The sequence below is a fragment of the Heptranchias perlo genome, chromosome 25 (genome assembly GCF_035084215.1).
Source record: "Heptranchias perlo isolate sHepPer1 chromosome 25, sHepPer1.hap1, whole genome shotgun sequence".
Lineage (NCBI taxonomy): Eukaryota > Metazoa > Chordata > Chondrichthyes > Hexanchiformes > Hexanchidae > Heptranchias > Heptranchias perlo.
Window position 1 is genome coordinate 45600885 of NC_090349.1, and position 20655 is coordinate 45621539.

General features: G+C 45.8%; 1 protein-coding gene across 1 annotated transcript in view; it reads left to right on the forward strand.

Annotated features, from left to right (window-relative positions):
• Positions 1 to 2834: 2834 nt before the first annotated feature.
• Positions 2835 to 20655, forward strand: part of rimbp2b (RIMS binding protein 2b) — a 275923-nt gene continuing 258102 nt past the window's right edge. The window contains exon 1 of the mRNA XM_068006203.1: positions 2835 to 2899. The gene's annotated coding sequence lies outside the window, so the exon portion shown is untranslated. The remainder of the gene's footprint in view (positions 2900 to 20655) is intronic.

The following is a 20655-nucleotide window of genomic DNA, read 5'->3' on the forward strand; positions in this document are numbered from 1 at the left end:
AGGGTCAGTACTGAGGGAGTGCTGCACTGTCGGAGGGTCAGTACTGAGGGAGAGCTGCACTGTCGGAGGGTCAGTACTGAGGGAGCGCTGCACTGTCGGAGGGTCAGTACTGAGGGAGTGCTGCACTGTCGGAGGGTCAGTACTGAGGGAGCGCTGCACTGTCGGAGGGTCAGTACTGAGGGAGCGCTGCACTGTCGGAGGGTCAGTACTGAGGGAGAGCTGCACTGTCGGAGGGTCAGTACTGAGGGAGCGCTGCACTGTCGGAGGGTCAGTACTGAGGGAGAGCTGCACTGTCGGAGGGTCAGTACTGAGGGAGCGCTGCACTGTCGGAGGGTCAGTACCGAGGGAGTGCTGCCCTGTCGGAGGGTCAGTACTGAGGGAGCGCTGCACTGTCGGAGGGTCAGTACTGAGGGAGTGCTGCACTGTCGGAGGGTCAGTACTGAGGGAGAGCTGCACTGTCGGAGGGTCAGTACTGAGGGAGCGCTGCACTGTCGGAGGGTCAGTACTGAGGGAGCGCTGCACTGTCGGAGGGTCAGTACTGAGGGAGCGCTGCACTGTCGGAGGGTCAGTACTGAGGGAGTGCTGCACTGTCGGAGGGTCAGTACTGAGGGAGAGCTGCACTGTCGGAGGGTCAGTACTGAGGGAGCGCTGCACTGTCGGAGGGTCAGTACTGAGGGAGTGCTGCACTGTCGGAGGGTCAGTACCGAGGGAGTGCTGCACTGTCGGAGGGTCAGTACCGAGGGAGTGCTGCACTGTCGGAGGGTCAGTACCGAGGGAGTGCTGCACTGTCGGAGGGTCAGTACCGAGGGAGTGCTGCACTGTCGGAGAGTCAGTACCGAGGGAGCACTGCACTGTCGGAGGGTCAGTACCGAGGGAGCGCTGCACTGTCGGAGGGTCAGTACCGAGGGAGCGCTGCACTGTCGGAGGGTCAGTACCGAGGGAGCGCTGCACTGTCGGAGGGTCAGTACCGAGGGAGTGCTGCACTGTCGGAGGGTCAGTACCGAGGGAGTGCTGCACTGTCGGAGGGTCAGTACCGAGGGAGTGCTGCACTGTCGGAGGGTCAGTACCGAGGGAGTGCTGCACTGTCGGAGGGTCAGTACCGAGGGAGTGCTGCACTGTTGGAGGTGCCGCCTTTCGGATGAGACGTTAAATCGAGGCCCTGACATACCGACGTAGAAGATCCCATGGCACGATTCGAAGATGAGCAGGGCAGTTCTACTTGGCGTCCGGGCCAATATTTATCCCTCAACCCACATCTAAATAAAAAACAGATTATCTGGTCATTATCACATTGCTGTTTGTGGGATCTTGCTGTGCGCAAATTGGCTGCTGCGTTTCCTACACTTCAAAAGTACTTCATTGGCTGTAAAGCGCTTTGGGGCGTCCTGGGTCGTGAAAGGTGCTATATAAATGCAAGTCTTTCTTTTTTTAATTTGTGTCCTTTAAGTTTCACCCCAGGTCCGTTAAGTTGTATCTGGCAGTCAGATTATTTTTGATGCAAAACTGTTTATTCCGCAAACCCCCTTCATTCTAATCCAGCGAGGCTGAGACCTGAGCTCCTGAAAACATCATGGTATTTTCAGTGTTGTGTTCCAATTTTGTATATTTTCTTAGCGTTTATCGTCTCTGTACATCAAGTCTACAGCACAGAAACAGGCCATTCGGCCCAACTGGTCTATGCCGGTGTTTATGCTCCACATGAGCCTCCTCCCTCCCTACTTCATCTCACCCTATCAGCATATCCTTCTATTCCTTTCTCCCTCATGTGTTTATCCAGCTTCCCCTTAAATGGATCTACACTATTCCCCTCAACTACTCCTTGTGGTAGCGAGTTCCACATTCTCACCACTCTCTGGGTAAAGAAGTTCCCCCTGAATTCCCTATTGGATTTATTAGTGACTATCTTATATTTATGACCCCCTAGTTCCAGTCTCCCCCGTTCCCTGTATCTGCCACTCTCTCTCTCTGTAAAAAAAAGGATGCTTATTTTGAGAGGTTGTTTAAACATTTATTAAAAGGTTAATATAATCTAATAATATCTGATGAATATGTTGGTCTATTAATAAGCTGCCGTGGATATTCGTGCTTTGCACCTCACTGGGCAAGCGGTACCATCTTTAACCTTTTAAGAAGGACATTCAATTTTTCATTTGCAGATGGTACAGAACGAGTTACACTTTGAACGTGTCCGTGTCCAGCTCCTGCCGGAATCATCCAACCCCAGCCTGAATCAGAAAAAAAAAATGAAAAGGTTCTAAATTTGGGGGTGGGGGTTTGAAATGATGTAGGGGGGTGGGTGGTGGAGAGGGGGTTTTGTCATCCCCAGATTGCTGCAGTTGCTAAGCAGCTGATAATCACCCCGTCGCTTTGTTTGTCATTCCATGTGAGAGGTAGTTCCGAATGCAATTCTGTATCTGAGGTTTGCAGCAGGTAAAATCCCTTCACATCCAGCCTGCTACACATCTGCTGCTTGTGTTGCATTGGACAGTGTGGTGTGTGGGAGAGAGAGGGGACTGACTGCATGTACATCTCATTGGTTCATCCCTCTGGGATATTGGGGGAAGTGAGTGCAGGAAATTCCCGTGGTTTAAAAAAAAAATCTGCGGCGATTGTAAAAACTGTGCAGGAGAAGGGGAGTCTGTGTCTGTCTGTCTGTCTGTCTGTGCTGTTCCCACATCCTAGAAACGCCATGGGGTGGCCAGGAAACTGACAAATAAGGAAAACTCCATCTTTCTGTTGCTGCAATTTGCACCGCCTGTTCTGGCCGTCTCCTGACAACTAATGAATCATTTTAGCTGAACACAATCATTGCAAAAAAAAAACACATCGCCGCTGTCTCAGCCAGATTGTAATTCGACCCAGTGGAGTGCAGTTCTCATCGGGAGCCCTTCATTCCAAGGTAGGCTGTTCAATTCTCAACCAGAAATATGTTGATGCAGGCGTGTGATTTGTGTGTGAGTGTTTGTGGGGGTGAGTGTTTGTGGGGTGGGGGTGTGTGTGTGAGTGTGTGTGGGGGTGAGTGTTTGTGTGGGGTGGGGGTGAGTGTTTGTGGGGTGGGGGTGAGTGTTTGTGGGGTGGGGGTGTGTGTTTGTGGGGTGGGGGTGAGTGTTTGTGGGGTGGGGGTGAGTGTTTGTGGGGTGGGGGGTTTAGTAATTTTAAATGTGCTACTTTACGCTTTTCACTGCACCCTCCTAATGCCCAGATCCTAATGCAGCGAGTAGATTATCCCAGAGCTCCTCCGTGGCTGGATCTTAATCTCCGCTTTCTGCTGTTGCTGGGGTGATGTTTTTTTTCTGATATCCAGGCTTTCAGCAACAGAATCCGATTCCCTCTCGGCCGCTGAAGGATTTTGTCTCCCTGTTTTGTTTGCTGAGGATATGCCTTCCCCCCCCTCCCCCCTCCCCCAGTGTATTAAAAACCGAACCCAGTACACCAGGTAGAAAGACAGTTCAGTTTTGCCTCTGCATTGCTGTATACACACACACACACACACACACAGTGCTAGTGTGAGATTCAGGAGTTACAGTGAATATCTCAGAAACAAGATGAAAAGCTGCCAAAATGAATGCTATTTTACCCCTTGATTGACCAATCTTGATCATTTTGAGCATCATCAATAATGTAAAATACTCTCAGTACCGGGTAACCTTTATCCAGTAGTTCAAACACAACTCTGGAATCAGCATCTTTGAAGAAAAAAATGCAACTGATCTCCCTTTCTTTAATAAAAGACAAACTGCAAAATGGATTCCCATCTTTCGAGCAGGATGCTGATGTTATTCTGTCACCAGAATGATTTTGGATCCTGCTTTGCAATGGTGGTTCTTTACTCTGAACCCTTGGCAGATGTGGTCCTCCAGGAGATGTCTTTAAATAATGCAACACCATAAAATGAACAGTACTGCAGCAGTGACCAAGCATCAAGTACAAAAGGTCAAAGTTAGTTAATGCAATGGAAACTCTTAACTGCCATAACTAGCAATTTAAGTTTTATTTAAATAATATCATTCCATGCAGCACCACAAAGCAATTAATTTCACATTTCTTTGTCGAAATGCACAGGTTGACAAAAGAGCTGAGTGTCAGTTCCACTGAGTCTCTCTCTCTCTCTCTCGTGGCCAGACAGGTTGGATAACCATTTCTGGTTAATCTTGGAGAGATTTGCTCACACAGGAGTCTGCTTTATGTAGACGTGTTTGATTCCAGAACAAGTGGACAGCACTGAAATGTAACTTCTAGTCCCCCTCCCCCTCTCTCTGGTTACAACAAATTCCCATAAACCTTAGTTTCTTGCGTCAAAAAGGCAGATTTTGTTGGAAGCCAAGAGGTGATAGACAAGAAAGATGGAAGATCTTGCATTTATATAGCACCTTTCACGACCTCAGGACGTCCCAAAGCACTTCACAACCAATGAAGTACTTTTGAAGTGTAGTCACTGTTGTAATGTAGGAAATGCGGCAGCCAATTTGCGCACAGCAAGATCCCACAAACAGCAATGTGATAGTGACCAGATAATCTGTTTTTTAGTGATGTTGGTTGAGGGATGAATATTGGCCCAGGACACCGGGGAGAACTCCCCCCTGCTCTTCTTCTGAATAGTGCTGTGGGGTCTTTTACTCCACCTGAGAGGGTAAGATGGGGCCTCGGTTTAACATTTCATCCGATAGACGGCACCTCCGACTCCCTCAGCACTGCACTGGGAGTGTCAGCTTAGATTTTGTGCTCAAGTCTCTGGAGTGGGACTTGAACCCAGAATCTTCTGACTCAGAGGTGAGAGTGCCACCCACTGAGCCACGGCTGACACCAATAATGAGCATTAATAGGAGTGAGCAATTACTTGTGTGGCGCAGTTTCACAGGCCCATCTCTCTGTACTAAGGTATAAGGTACATGTTGGGAATGGACAATTCTGACTGACTTTAAATACCCCTCTCACCAAACAGCCAAATATTTGACTGGATTAAAAAAAGCAATTCCGTTTAAGTCGAATTATTTCTGAACATACACAGTAAATGAGACAGTGTCGGCTTGTAGTAAGAGCTGGAATGTGTGTACTCAATGGTTAAAAACAGCAACCTGCATATATATCTCACCTTTAACATGAAGAATTAGCTACATTGGCTCCCAGTCCAGCAACACTCAAATTTAAAATTCTCATCCTTGTTTTCAAATCCTTCCATGGCCCTTGGCCCTCGCCCCTCCCTATCTCTATAACCTCCTCCAGCCCTACAACCCCCCCCCCTCGAGATCTCTACGCTCCTCCAATTCTGGCCTTTTGTGCATCCCCCACTCGAGTCGAGGAAGGGAGTGAATCTGACAGGTAATTACTCAAACAGCTGGTATTGGTTCACCTTAATGGTTTAAAAATGTAATTGGTGCTGTTTGTGTTTGTCGAGGAGAAGGAGGAGGAGGAGGGGGAGGAGGGGGAGGAGGAGGGGGAGGAGAAGGAGGAGGAGGAGGGGGAGGAGGAGGGGGAGGGGGAGGGGGAGGAGGAGGGGGAGGGGGAGGAGGAGGGGGAGGGGGAGGAGGAGGGGGAGGAGGAGGAGGAGGGGGGGGAGGAGGGGGAGGGGGAGGGGGAGGGGGAGGAAAGGAGGAGGGGGAGGGGGAGGAGGAGGAGGAGGGGGAGGGGGAGGAGGAGGAGGAGGGGGAGGAGGAGGGGGAGGGGGAGGAGGAGGGAGGAGGAGGAGGGGGAGGAGGAGGAGGAGGGGGAGGAGGAGGGGGAGGGGGAGGAGGAGGGGGAGGGGGAGGGGGAGGAGGAGGGGAAGGAAAGGAGGAGGGGGAGGAGGAGGGTGATATCTGAGCTGGAACACTGTTCCATTTTGAGCACCCAGTATCAGCATGAGGTATCAATCAGATGTAGTACAGCTGGAACAAAACTTATGTGAGAAGTGAGTACACCACCAAACCAGATGATCTTGTCATTTATCTCATTGCTGTTTGTGGGATCTTGCTGTGCACAAATTAGCGGCCGCGTTTCCTACATTATGAAAATATAATAAAGTGTAGTCAGCACGGATTTCAGAAGGGAAGGTCATGCTCGACCAAACTTACTGAATTCTTTGAAGAAGTAACAAAGAGTAGAAACATAGAAAATTTACAGCACAGAAGGAGGCCATTCGGCCCGTCATGTCTGTGCGGGTAGACAAGGGTAATGCAGTAGATGTAATATGTTTGGATTTTCAAAAGGCCTTTGATAAAGTACCACATAGTAGACTCATGACTAAGGTCAGAGCATGTGGAATTGGGGACAAGTAGCAGAATGGATAGCAAGCTGGCTACAAAACAGAAAACAGGGAGTAGGGATTACAGTTACTCAGACTGGGAAAAGGTGGGAAGTGGTGTTCCACAGGGATCGGTGCTGGGACCACTGTTCACAATTTACATTAATGATTTGGATTCGGGAATCAGAAGTACAATTTCAAAATTTGCGGAAGGCATCAAATTGGGGGGTGCAGTTAATGCTGAGGTGGAATGCGTCTGATTGCATTAATAAACTTGCAGAATGGGCGTGTAATTGGCAAATGAATTTCAGTGTAGATAAGGTTGAGGTGGTGCATTTTGGTAGGAACAATGAGGCCACATACTGCTTGGACAATTAGAGTCTAATTGGGATAGAGGAGCAGAGGGATCTGGAGGTACAGATACACAAATCACTAAAAGTAGCGACGCAGGTTAATAAGGCCATCTTTTTTAAAAAAGCAAACCAAGCACTAGGGTCTGTTGTTAGAGGGATAGAATTGAAAAGCAAAGAAGTTATATTAAACTTGTATAAAACTACACACTTGGAGTATTGTGCACAGTTCTGGTCTCCATATTATAGAAAGGATATAGAGACACTGGAGAGGGTGCAAAAAAGATTAACAAGGATAATACCAGAACTGAGAGGATATACTTACCAGGAAAGGCTGAACAGGTTGGGGCTCTTTTCTCTAGAAAAGAGGAGGCTGAGGTGTTATTTGGTAGCGGTCTTCAAGATAATGACAGCGTTTGATAGGGTAAACATAGAGAAAATGTTTCCACTTTGGTGGAGTCCAAAACTAGAAGTTATAATTGTAAACAATTTTACAACACCAAGTTATAGTCCAACAATTTTTATTTGAAATCTACAAGCTTTCGGAGGCTTCCTCCTTCCTCAGGTAAATGTTCAGGAGCTCCTCGAAGCCTACGCATTTATACATATAGAACAATACATGGTGTTTACAGACTGCCCCTGCAACTTATAAATATAAGATAGTCGCTAATAAATCCAATAGGGAATTCCAGAGAAACTTCTTTACCCAGAGAGTGGTGAGAATGTGGAACTCGCTCCCACAAGGAGTGGTTGAGGCGAATAGTGTAGATACATTTAAGGGGAAGCTGGATAAACACATGAGGGAGAAAGGAATAGAAGGATATGCTGATAGGGTGAGATGAAGTTGGGAGGGAGGAGACTCATGTGGAGCATAAATGTCGGCATAGACCAGTTGGGCCGAATGGCCTGTTTCTGTATTTGCAACAGTGACTATGCTTCAAAAATACTTCATTGGCTGTAAAGCATTTTGGGATGTCCTGAGGCCATGAAAGGCGCGACAGAAATACAAGTTCATTCCAACTTTTACTTCACAAACGTGTTATGAGAAATATTTTAGTTTTCACAGTGGAGTCCTGACTCAGAATGCTCCTGGCTCTGAGATTGACACAAATTTAGGATGTGAGATCTGTGGTTCCAGTATGTCAGCAATGTATTCTTACGGAGATCTATATTCACATTAAAACCTTGGCCGTCTCTCTAATGGAGGATGTGGATTGCCTCCTTTAGCTCCTACTTGTATCATCAAAATATAATTTGATAACAGATGTAGTTCACTGCAGCTCTATTTTTTTTTAAAACAAAAACAGAATGCGCAAAAACAGTGTTTACACTCAAAGTACAACAGAACATAAGTTTTAAATGAAATAACACTTTAGCTACAAGTAAGTATATATTTACAGTTTGATATTTGCATTTATATAGCGTTTTTCATGAGCTCAGGACGTCCCAAAGCGCTTTACTGCCAGTGAAGAACTTTTGACGTGTAGTCACTGTTGTAATGTAGGAAACGCAGAAGCCAATTTGCGCACAGCAAGATCCCACAAACATCAGTGAGATAATTACCAGGTAATCTGTTTTAGTGATGGTTGAAAGATAAATATTGTCCAGGACATCGGGGAGAACTCCCCTGCTCGTCTTCCAATAATGCCGTGGGATCTTTTACGTCCAACTGAGAGGGTAGACGAGGCTTCAGTTTAACTTTTCATCTGAAAGATGGCACCTCTGACAGTGCAGCACTCCCTCAGTACTGTATTGAAATGTCAGCCTGGATTTTGTGCTCAAGTCTCTGGAGTGGGACTTGAACCCATGACCTTCTGACTCAGAGGTGAGAGTGCTGCCCACTGAGCCATGGCTGACGCCAAATCTGGTAAATGCTCCAAGACACATCACGAAACAAAAAAAAACTGGGAGGGGGGAACGGACGGCAAGTGACAAGAGGAGAGCCGGGTAAGGTGGTCAGAGAGTGGATTGAAGAGAGTGATTTTATGAGGGCTTTTGAAGGTGGAGAGAGATGTTTACTAGGGTGAGGGGTTTAGTGAGGGAGCTCGAGTGTGGAGCCATGACTGCTGACCGTTGAAGATCTGAAGGCAGAACCTTCAAGTTCAGCTCGAGTATGTGCAAATTAATTAAACTCGATGCCACTGACTCATCACGTTGTGATTCTCGACTGTTGGTTTAAAAAAAAAACATTTTTAACGTTTTGACTGACAGCATACCGACCCGATGGTTCATATAAGGATCGATGCCACGTGCAGGGTTTTAAAGTTTGGGCTGTGTCCAAGTTTCTTTACTTGCGTTTGCAGCAAGATGCAGTTTCCATATTCAGGATTGGGTCCCCATTCACCCAAAACTCATGTCCTCGGACGTAACATACCACAGGATTAACAATTACCCCATTACTGTGATACGCTTCATTGGAGGTTGCTCATCAAGCATTCCTTTACACTCTGACGGACTATATTGTTCAGGCTAAAACTACGTCAAGTTTATTTATGATTTATAATTATACAGAAGCAAAAAGATCCTACAGCAGATAAATCGCAAGACAATGCTTTATGTACCAAAATAATAAAAGTGCTGGAAATCTTTAACAGTCCTTTTCAGAACCCTATTAACTGACTCTTTGAAGATAGTAACATGGAGGCTCCTTCACGCCATGGAGTTTCACTGCCGTGACCTGGAAAACAGCTGAAATGAGAGAACTGGGAATTGCAACTCACACTTCTAGCTCACGTAACTTTTAGACGCTCCGGATCAAAGGACCTCTCCCATTAGGTCTGCCAGCGTATTTTTAGTCAATTTTAGTTTTCAGGCAGTGATTTGAATGGATCTCGTTATCTTTGAACAGTTGATGTCCATGCCACATTGCTTTACCTTAAGAATAATTTAGCGACTGATATGCATTGCAAGCTTTGCATTGCAAACCAGCATTTCAAAGCCAGGAGAGAATTTCTGATGTAATTAACTTATAATGACTTCCCTCTGGCAGGTCAGATGGCCTAATTATCCCCACAGAAATTATACATATCCCCAGACTGTATTTGTAAATTCATCCTACCCCAGGCAAAGATAACAGAAATTCCTCTCAGAAAACAGCTAAGAGTTTCATTCCAAATCCACAGAGTAAGGACTATGTAAAATTTCATGTGACAAAGACGTAAGAGAGATTTCAGACTGAAGTAGGACGGAACTCCGCTTTCATCACACAAATATCCTCAGAAGTGAAAGTGCATCAATTACATAATTCTTACACAAGATATTTACGAGATATGGTGGTGGAAGTACAATAAATGATGACCTGAGGATTATCTACCCTCCGTCTTCCAGAGTGTTCCTTCTTTCATGAAAATGGAAGAACCATACAGAACAGAAGGAGGCCATTCGGCACATCGTGCCTGTGCTGGCCCTTTGAAAGAGCTGTCCAGTTAGTCCCACTCCCCCAGCTCTTTTTCCCCACAGCCCTGCAATTTTCTCCTCTAGCATTTTTCTCATAATAATTGTGGGAAATTGCAGATTGAAAGTATACAACTTCTGACAATATGAACAACTAAAGAAGCAGCAAAGCTCAACACACCTGGAATAATCATGCTTCAATGCTACTCGTAGCCGATGAGCTATTTAACAAGTATGAAGGCCGTGGACGGTGGGGGTCAATTAAAATTTTCAAGATTGAGATCGATGGATTTTTGTTGGGTGAGGGTATCGAGGGACATGGAGCAAAGAGGGGTAAATGGGGTTGAGGTACAGATCAACCATGATCTGATTGAATGGTGGAACAGGCTCGAGGGGCTGAATGGCTCCATACAGATCAAACAGGGACTCTACTCGTGGCTTTCTCTATAGTTTGAGCTGGCCATTGGGGTACCAGGATTAATGGCCATTAATCTCTCAGATCAATGAGCTTATCCTATGAAATAACTATTTGACCACCCACAGTGTCCTTATCTTCCTTCCCAGTGAGTTTTTGCTGGAGTTCGCCAATATGTAGAACTGAAAGTGCCGGTGTATTAAATGAGATGTCAGCACCCTTTAGTGATTGTGATTGGCAGCAAATCCCACGAATAGCGAGCGACCGATGTCTTGGCGAGTGAATGCGTGCCGGCTGTCTTCATTATATTGTGAGGGAAGAGCGAAGAAAGTGAATGAACTCGGAGAGAAACCCTTGGGAAATCAAACTGAGGCTGTAGAAAAATGCAAATTTCAAATGCTGGAACAGTTTTCATTTTAATGAAAAATGAAGATTGCACTCTGCATTTGTGCACAGCAAGCTCCCACAAACAGCAATGTGACGATTGACCAGATAATGTTTATTTTTAGGCGTTGTTTGAGGGATAAATATTAACCAGGATACCGGGGAGAGCTCCCCTCCCCTTCTCCCTCCCTCCCTCGCGCTCCTGCAGTGTTACGCTGTGATAGGCTACGTATTTTGATCTGGCCTTTTCCGACCCTAATTAGCAGCCAGTGTTATAATGGTAGGTAACTATAGAGCACGGTGGGTGTTGTAAGATGAGTTGGGGGGTTGCAAGGTGGGATGGGACAGGAGTCAGTGGCCAGTGAAAGAATTCCTGACTGCAAGTGAAAGTCCACAGCAGATGCAGCAGCGTCCGTGAAGAGACCCAAGACCGATTAACATCTCTGGTGGAGACCCTTTGGTCAGAGCCCAGTGTCCTGAGGAAGATACTACACCTGGTCAGGAGATCGCAGCCTCTGATGGTCCATCCATTAAATTTAAACGGACAGAACATTGCGAGCCAGCGTCCCCAGGAGCACCTCTCCTCACCGAGATACCGTCCAATTGGACCATCGGCCCGTTGATGATATACCGGCCGTCAGAGAGGAGTTGTAGCGTTACAGGGCTGACCGAGAGAGTGAGAGTTGGGTGTCGTGAACCACACACCAGGAAGCTGATCTCCAGTTTGCAGGTAATGTTACCAAGGAGGCAAAGGAACTTTCCCACACGCTAGAGAGAAACTGTTGGGATAATTCCTTTCTTATCCTTTTTAACAGATTCCAAAAGCTAGAGACAGTAATATGTCTGATGATTAACTTAATTTATTATTGTTACAAAATATACATCTTAAAGCCCCCTACAGAGCAATACACATCAGCCTTACGTCTAAAACTCAGGATTCAGTGAGGAGCCGTGAAACTGGCTTCTCTGCCTGTCCATGCTGCCTGGTCCTGAAGGTAAAATTCCTCCCAGGGTGTCAAATGTTGAATCTCTTCTCTGCCATTTTCTGCTCCCTGCTGGATGCAACATTATCTGATGTGTTATGGCCCCCAGTTCTTTGAACAAGTAACTAGATAGGGCCAAGAGGCCTCATGCCTTTTCATACCAGACTGTTACTTCCTATCATTCCTTTTCCAGAGCCATTGCTCTGTTGTACAAAACCTTTGATGTATGCTCTATAGTAACCTATTGCCTTTATTGTAACAACCTCCTCTCTTGCACTACCCCCGCCGTTGTGATCAAAAGCCAATGTGTTTTAATCCTAACAACCCTTTAAGCTCAATATTTATTTATTAATCTATATGTGCCTACCCTTACAGTACAATGTCTTCGGCCCTGATACTCATCCTCTCCAATGTTACCTGTGTCATTGAGGGAAAAAGACAGGATTTGTGAGAACACAGTTCAAACCAATTCTGTCCGCATTACTATTCTATCTTTATTAGAAAAAATGTAATCTAAAAACATATCTATATTCTTAAATAAACATCTGGGGATTTGCTTAACTTTGGCTCGCATGGACTGTTTGAGGGTTCGGAGAGGAAGGAAGGTTGGTGAAGGGGTAGATGGAGGCTCACCCATCACTCCCATCCTCGTGATCTACACTGGCTCCCCTTCCCCCAAAAATCTTCATCTTTGTTTATAAGTCTATGGCTTCACCCATCTTATCTTTACAATCTTCTCTGGCTGTGTATCTCCTCCTCAACATTCCATGTGTCTGATTCCAGCCTTCTGTGCATTCCCCGCTTCACCCTCTCCATTAGTTCAACCACCGTGGCCCTATTCTCTGGCATTTTCTCTCTAAACACGGTGTCAACGGTGGCTCAGTGGGCAGCGCTCTCGCCTCTGAGTCAGAAGGTCGTGGGCTCAAGTCCCACTCCAGAGACTTGAGCACAAAATCTAGGCTGACACTCCCAGTGCAGTACTGAGGGAGTGCAGCAGTGTCGGAGGTGCCGTCTTTCAGCACAACACAGAAACAGGCCATTCAGCCCATCTTGTTTATGCTCCACATGTGCCTCCTCCCAACCCTCTTCATCTCTCCCTATCAATATATCCTTCTATTCCTTTCTCCCTCATGTACTTATCTGGCTTCCCCTTAAATGTATCTACACCATTCACCTCAACTACTCCTTGTGGGAGTGAGTTCCACATTCTCACCACTCTCTGGGTAAAGAAGTTTCTCCTGAATTCCTTTATTGGATTTATTGGTGACCATCTTATATTTATGGCCCCTAGTTCTGGTCTCCCCCACAAGTGAAAACATCTTCTCTACGTCTAACCTATCGAACCCCATCATAATTTTAAAGACCTCAATCAGGTCACCTCTCAGTCTAAAGAAAAGAGCCCCAGCCTGTTCAGTCTTTCCTGATGAGTATAACCTCTCAGACCTGGTATCGTCATTATAAATCTTTTTTTTGCACCTTCTCCAGTGCCTCTATATCCATAATCTCAATTTTGGAGGACCGCCCATCACAGCAACGCTCAGACTGTTTAATTCGTGCACAAGCTGTTCAGGTGGTCTCCGAGTGAGACTGTTAGTTGACCAATTAATGCTGAATTACGAGCAGTGTTCCTGACAGACTTGGCCGCTTGCTTAGTCTCCTTGTGTCGACAGAGAGCAGACGGCCGTCCTATTAGTCTGGAACTAGTTGCAGCCCAGCACCGGAGGTGTGAAGAAAATACTCTGATGTAATGCGTCTCACAATCTGCCTGAATGTTTTCATCGAAACGTTCGAGTCAGCTTATTATGTGACTTCAAAAACCAAGTAGTGCAAGGTAAATAACGACAACTTGCATTTATATAGCGCCTTTAACGTAGGAAAACGTCCCAAGGCGCTTCACAGGAGTGTAATCAGAAATTGTCAGCCGCGGCTCGGGGGGGGGGCTGTCTCACCTCTGAGTCAGAAGGTCGTGGGTTCAAGTCCCACTCCAGAGCCTTGAGCACATAATCCAGGCCGACACTCCCAGTGCAGTACTGAGGGAGTGCAGCACTGTCGGAGGTGCCGTCTTTCGGATGAGACAATAAATTGAGGCCCCGTCCGTCCTCTCGGGTGGACGTAAAAGATCCCATGGCACTATTTGAAGAAGAGCAGGGGAGTTCTCCCCGGTGTCCTGGGGCCAATATTTATCCCTCAACCAACATCACTAAAAATTGGATTATCTGGCCATTTATCTCATTGCTGTTCGTGGGATCTTGCTGTGCGCAAATTGGCTGACACGTTTCCTACATTACAACAGTGACTACCCCATCAAATCCTTTAACCTCTTAAACACCTCAATTAGATCACCACTTAATCTTCTATACTCTTTGGGAATACAAGCCTAGTCTGTGCAACCTGTCCTCATAATTTAATTGCACTCTTTTAGTCCAGGTATTGTTCTGTCAAAGTAACAGTTTAGAGGAGAATTTTAAAAAACCTCTGTTTTCTGCACGAATAAACTGCGAATACCAACACTAGATGAATGAAGCTCAAGTTAATTTGACTTGTTACCACTGATGCCTCCTTGCTGTTCTTGTATAGTTCGGGGCTTTGTTGTACAGATTAAGCAGTTACTAAAGCCGGATAGTTAAACCTGTGTTCAAACTGACAACGTATCTTGACTTGAGACTTGGTTGGTGTCTGTCAAAGTAGGAGTGGAGGGCAGGTGCCAGGAGAGTTGGCCCATCCTCCGTCCTGGTGCTATACTTAAGAGTAGATCGACAGTGTTACTTGGCATCTTTTTGGGTTATGTTGCTGCACATATTGTGAGCCAGTTGTGTAATTTTAATGGTCCGTTCCATCATTTTTCATAATTACTGTTGTCACTTCTTTCATGAAGGCCACGTTTATGGTACATAGGAACAGGTCACTCAGCCCCTCGAGCCTGTCCTACCATTCAGTTAGATCATGGCCGATCTGTACCCCACCTTTGCTCGATATCCCTTACCCAACAAAAATCTATCAATCGCAGTCTTGGTAATTTCAATTGACGCCCAGCATCCGAGCTTTTTGGGGGGGGAGAGTTCCAGATTTCCACTCCCCTTTGTGTGAAGAAGTGCTTCCTGACATCACCCCTGAACGGCCTGGCTCTAATTTTAAGATTATGGCCCTTTGTTCAGGATTCCCCCCACCAGAGGAAATAGTTTCTCTGTATCGACCCTATCGAATTCCTTTATCATTGTAAACACCTCGATTAGATCACCCCTTAATCTTCTAAACTCAAGGGAATACAGGCCTAGTCTGTGCAACCTGTCCTCATAATTTACCCCTTTAAGCCCCAGTATTATTCTGGTGAATCTACGCTGCACCCCCTCCAAGGCCAATATATCCTTCCTGAGGGGCGGTGCCCAGAACTGAACGCAGTCTCTCCAGACCGGGTCTGACTGAGGCTCTGTGTGACTGAAGCATCACTTCCTCACTTTTATATTCCAATCCCTTTTGAGATGAAGGCCAACATTCCATTGGTCTTTTATGGGGGAGCTGGACTGGTGAGAAAAAGGCGAAGTTCAGAGAGATAAGAGGATCTGTCTTAAATTAAGTAGGCGGAAAAGTTAACAAACAGGTTGACAAATCAGCAGTGGGAAATCTACAACTATGAGACGCGTGGAGTACGAAATAAATAAGTCTCCTGTCCTACAAAATAAGGATGCATCAAAGTACAGAGTTAATGGATAACTAGAAAAAATAAAATTAGACAAACTTAAGCGAGGCAGTTGATAAAGTTAGGGCTGACAGTATCAATCGTGATCATTGAAAGTATAGTGGGGAGGTTCGAAGCCAAGGGTATTAAGGGATGTGGAACCAAGGCAGGTGGATGGAGTTAAGATACAGATCAGCCATGATCTCACTGAATGGCAGAACGAGCTCAAGGGGCTGAATGGCCTCCTCCTGTTCCTATGTTCCTCAGGGAATATGAAAAAGGCGAGCAGATAATATATAAAAGAAAATAGTAAGGGCTTTTATAAGCACACAGAAAGTAAAAGAATAGTCAGAGAGAGGGTAGGACCACTCAGAGATGAAACCGGGGGTCTAATGCAGAGGATGAAGCTATGGTGAACACGTTACATAAATACTTGGCGTAGATTTTGACAAATGATAGTGCAAGTGAGAACGTAGGTGTACTAGAGGTGGTTTGATGTCAGAATGGTGACAGCAGTGTGCTGTGGGTCACTGGTCAGCTGGTAAACTGATGGACCGATGACTCACACTAGGGTTGCTCGCTAAATATTGATGATCACAAAGTCAGTTTGTCTCTCTTCATGCTCCATGTGCACATAATCCCAGGACTGGTGGGCTGGGGTGCAGGACCAGAGATGCAGAGAGCGCTGCTGAAGGTCAAAAATGGCACTTGGGTCACAGTGTTGCCCAGCGGATTATAGGGGAAACGGGAAACGGTGGAGAAGGTAGGCGATGGGAGAGTCTGGACCTCGATATGAGAAATGGACCAAAGCCAAGGATCCTAGGACTAGCACTGGAAGGTGAAGAAGGATGGAGCTAAGAGATGATGGATGAATGGAGTAAGAAAGTAAAGAAAAAGACACGTATGGGCGATGGTTTGAAAGGAGCCAGTAGAGTGCGATTATTAAACTGATGACAGAAGTAGTATTATCACCACCTGTTTGCCTTCTATCCATTATAAATAATTTCTAACAAATCATTGATGTATGTACTGAACTCTCGCCAAATATTTAGGGGGAAAACCTTGACTCTAATTGTCCTTTATCTCAGAGGCTTAAACTTTCCTTCTCTTTCCATTGTCTTTCGGCCCCTTTTGAAAAGAATGCATTTCAAACTTTGCTACACCCATCATGCAGAGGAAATCCTTGGCTCCCCTCCCCTCCCCTCCCCTCCCCTCTCCTCTCCTCACATAAGAACATAAGAAATAGGAGCAGGAGTTGGCCATTCGGCCCCTCGAGCCTGCTCCGCCATTCAATCAGATCATGGCTGATCTTCAACCTCAACTCCACTTTCCTGCCCGATCCCCATTTCCCTTGATTCCCCTAGAGTCCAAAAGTCTATCCATCTCAGCCTTGAATATTCTCAATGACTGAGCATCCACAGCCCTCTAGGGTAGAGAATTCTAAAGATTCACAACCATTTGAGTGAAGAAATGCCTCCTCATCGCGACACCTTTTATATTTATTTATATAATCTCTTTCTCTCCTCATCTCCCTCCCTCCCTCCCCTTTTCCTTTTCCCCCTTTCTCCCATTGGCAACAAAAGCACTTTATCGTGGGGCAACGAGAGCACTGGAAACTGCGTTCAAATGGTTTGGTCCAACACGATTCAAGATCTCTGAGTGCAAGGGTCCAAAGTTCAGGCACTCCTTACCCAATGGACATGAAGTAATTGTGTACAATTGTAATCTATCTTTCTGCCCTTTCTAATACCTCGGGTCTATTTGCACCCAGTTCATTAGGAAATGGAGTTGAGGTACAGATCGGCCATGATCTAATAGAATGAATGAACAGGCTTGAGGGGCTGAATGGCCAGAAGAGCATGGTGTTCCTCCTGCTTGGAGCTTTGAGTTTCAGTGCACCTAATGCCTTGTTTCAAAAATTAAGTTCTGCTGTTGCTATTTTCAGGTTCACGAGTTTCTCGCAGATTGGATTGTCTGAATATAGCCACCAGCCTCATTATTTTACGCTCCAATTCTCTGTTGTAAAGGGAGAACTTTGTTTTCTGAGGGACCATATGACGTGTGTGTTCTTACACAGGGTGACGTGCAGCCACTCTCACAGATTATCAGCAGGTTCGAGTGTGTTCAGCTCTAAATATTCCATCAGCTCGTTTTACGCCACGGTTACAAATATTGGATACATACCATGTCTGGGCAGGGCCTGAGAAATGCACTGCTCACAATCCTCCGCATTACCCCTGTCCCTGTGAGTGTGCCGTGAATTTGTGGTTTTGGTACAAAAAAAAGAGGAAAAGATCCTTGTAAAAATAATTTCTAAAGAATGGAACGAACTTGCATTTCATGACCTCAGGACGTCCCAAAGTGCTTTACAGCCAATGAAGTACTTATTGAAGTGTAGTCACTGTTTTTAATAGAATCATACAGCACAGAAGGAGGCCATTCGACCCATCGTGCCTGTGCTGCCTCTTTGAAAGAGCTGTCCGATTAATCCCGTTCTCCCTGCTCTTTCCCCATAGCCCTGCAAATTTTTCCCTATTTATCTAATTCCCTTTTGAAAGTTATTATTGAATCTGCTTCCACCGCCCTTTTCAGGCAGCGCATTCCAGATCAGAAAACTCGCTGTGTGTTTTTAAAAAAAAAAATTCTCCTCATCTCCCCTCTGGTTCTTTTGTCAATTACCTTAAATCTGTGTCCTCTGGTTACCGACCCTCCTGCCACTGGATCAGTTTCTCTCTCTCGACTCTATCAATACCCTTCATAATTTTGAATCCCTCTATTAAATTTTCCTCTTAACCTTCTCTGCTTTATACCGTTTTTTGAGGTGTAAAGTGTGACACGGTGGAGAGATGATTCCGCTGGATCCAACCTTTCAAGGTATGAAAGTATGTAGTGGACGGGAAAACCCTGGAATGTTTTGAGAAACAATTGGAGGGACGTTGGGATCTCTCTGGATGGATGAATCATGATGGGCCAAATTGTCTTCCTCATCCTTAATCATCTTGTGAAGTGAGAGAAACCCTGGTCAAACAGATGGGTTTGTGGAGAAGTTTGAAAATGGAGAGAAATACAGGATGACCATTGGCTGGATGAACCATAACCTAGCACGAGTCACAACGTTCAAGAGAAGAATGGCCACAATTTGGGGGGAGGGGAGTTGTGATCATTGTGATAGACAAAATTCTACAAACCAAACCTTCAGTTGGGCTTTGACAAAGCACGTGTGGGAATGCTGCTCATCATAACAAGCTGCTGGGGAGCGAGGCGTCTCCCCCTCAATGTGTTGCCTTCGTGCTCGGGTAGAATTCATACCCCAGATTGAAACTTCATTCACCATAATTCAACGCAACCAAAAAATGGGTTTAATCATAAAAGAAAGGCTGTTCACTATTTTGTAATGTATTGTTTATAACCAGCATGATATCTGCACAATAGATTCACACGTTTCATTTTTAAAACAGTATCTATTATACTTAGGAGACAATTGCAGGGCAATAGGGAAGAGCAGGGGGAGTGGGACTAATTGGACAGCTCTTTCAAAGAGCCGGCACAGGCACGATGGGCCGAATGGCCGTGTTCTGTGCTGTAAGATTCTATGATTCTATTAAGAAAGAAAGACAGAAAGTCAATTGCTGGGAGAGGAGTTTTCACCGGACTGTCTCATTAGATATTAAATGTTCAGTGTGCTCCTTTGGGGACTTGGGTTACATTTGTATTCTGCAAACACAATAACGACAGCAACTAGTTCGACCCGAGAAGCACATGAATAAGTAATCACGCTGACAATACAGGGCTGTGTGCAGATGGATAGTTGGGAGATATGAAGCAAGACTCCTTACACTTGGAAGACAGATGATGCGTGACTGCTTAGAATTATTTTATCATCACATTTTTTTGAAACCATTTTTTTTTTGACTTGGGGGCGGAGAAGAAAAATTGCTGGGATTCACTGAGCGGCAAAGCAGGGAATAGTGTTTCATGATTGTTAACTAAGTGGAATTGTGCTTTTATTGCAGCCTATCCCAGCTTTGTATATAAGGGGGGTTTATAGGCCAGGCCCCTCTCCTGGCTGTAACACTAGGGTTGACTTTAAGACCCATGCTCGAGTATACGGAGGCTCCAAAATCCAGATCTCACCTCACACAATCATCCCTATAACGTCAAACAGTGTTAGTAGGTCTTTGTACAGGAAAATGCATGTGGGTGAGATCAAAGTTTGTGAAAATGTCAAACCTGAGAAGGTCAGTAACTCCCTCCCCCTCCGTTAAGTTTCACCCTTAATTAAATTGAAACCCACCTGTTAAATCAGAGTAGAACAAGGGTGGAAATATCACGAATATTGACACCTTTTTCTGAAGAGTAAGTGAGGTGTTAATTAATCGGTGTCTGACACCAGCCTGTTTATCCAGGGCCACAGATGCGGGGAGCCCCTGCTGCTGTACAAATAGTACAAGAGCCAGGAAAAGGGGGAAACTTGTTGTGAATTCCTGCAACTGCCCAGCGACTGATAACCGGTCGACTTTTATCTTTTCGCTCCCTGCAGCTGAGGAACGAGTTGCTGGCCCTGCAGCCTCCCGCGCCACAGAACAGCACCCAGCAGATTAAACTGCTAGAGGTGGAGAACAGAGCTCTTAAAGCCCAGGCCACTGCCCAGAATCATGAAAGACAGCAGGCCAGCTTTTTAGTGAGTAACACATCATTGCTTTTCTCCTGTGTGATGGTGTGATCTTTTGCTCTCTTTAATCTGCTGCCCCATATCCTAACTCGAGCCAAGTCCCATTCACCCATCTCCCCCTGTGCTCGCTGACCTACGTTGGCTTCTGGTCCGGGAGCACCTCAGTTTTAAAATTCACATCCCTGTTTTCAAATCCCTCCATGGCCTCGCCCCCTCCCTCTCTCTGTAACCTCCTCCAGCCCTAAAACCCTCCGAGATCTCTGCGCTCCTCCAATTCTGGCCTCTCGCCCATCCCCGGTTTTCATCGCTCCACCATTGGCGGCCGTGCCTTCAGCTGCCTGGGCCCTAAGCTCTGGAGTTCCCTCCCTAAAGTCTCCGCCTCTCTCTCTCCTTTAAGATGCTCCTTAAAACCTACCTCTTTGACCAAGCTTTTGGTCACCTGTTCTAATATATTGGTGTGGATTTATGGATTAGAAACTGGACTGAAATAATGACATTCGAGTTGCTCTTCATAGTTTTAAGATGTTCTTTGCACTTTTTAATTTGCACTGTGGGTAGGTCG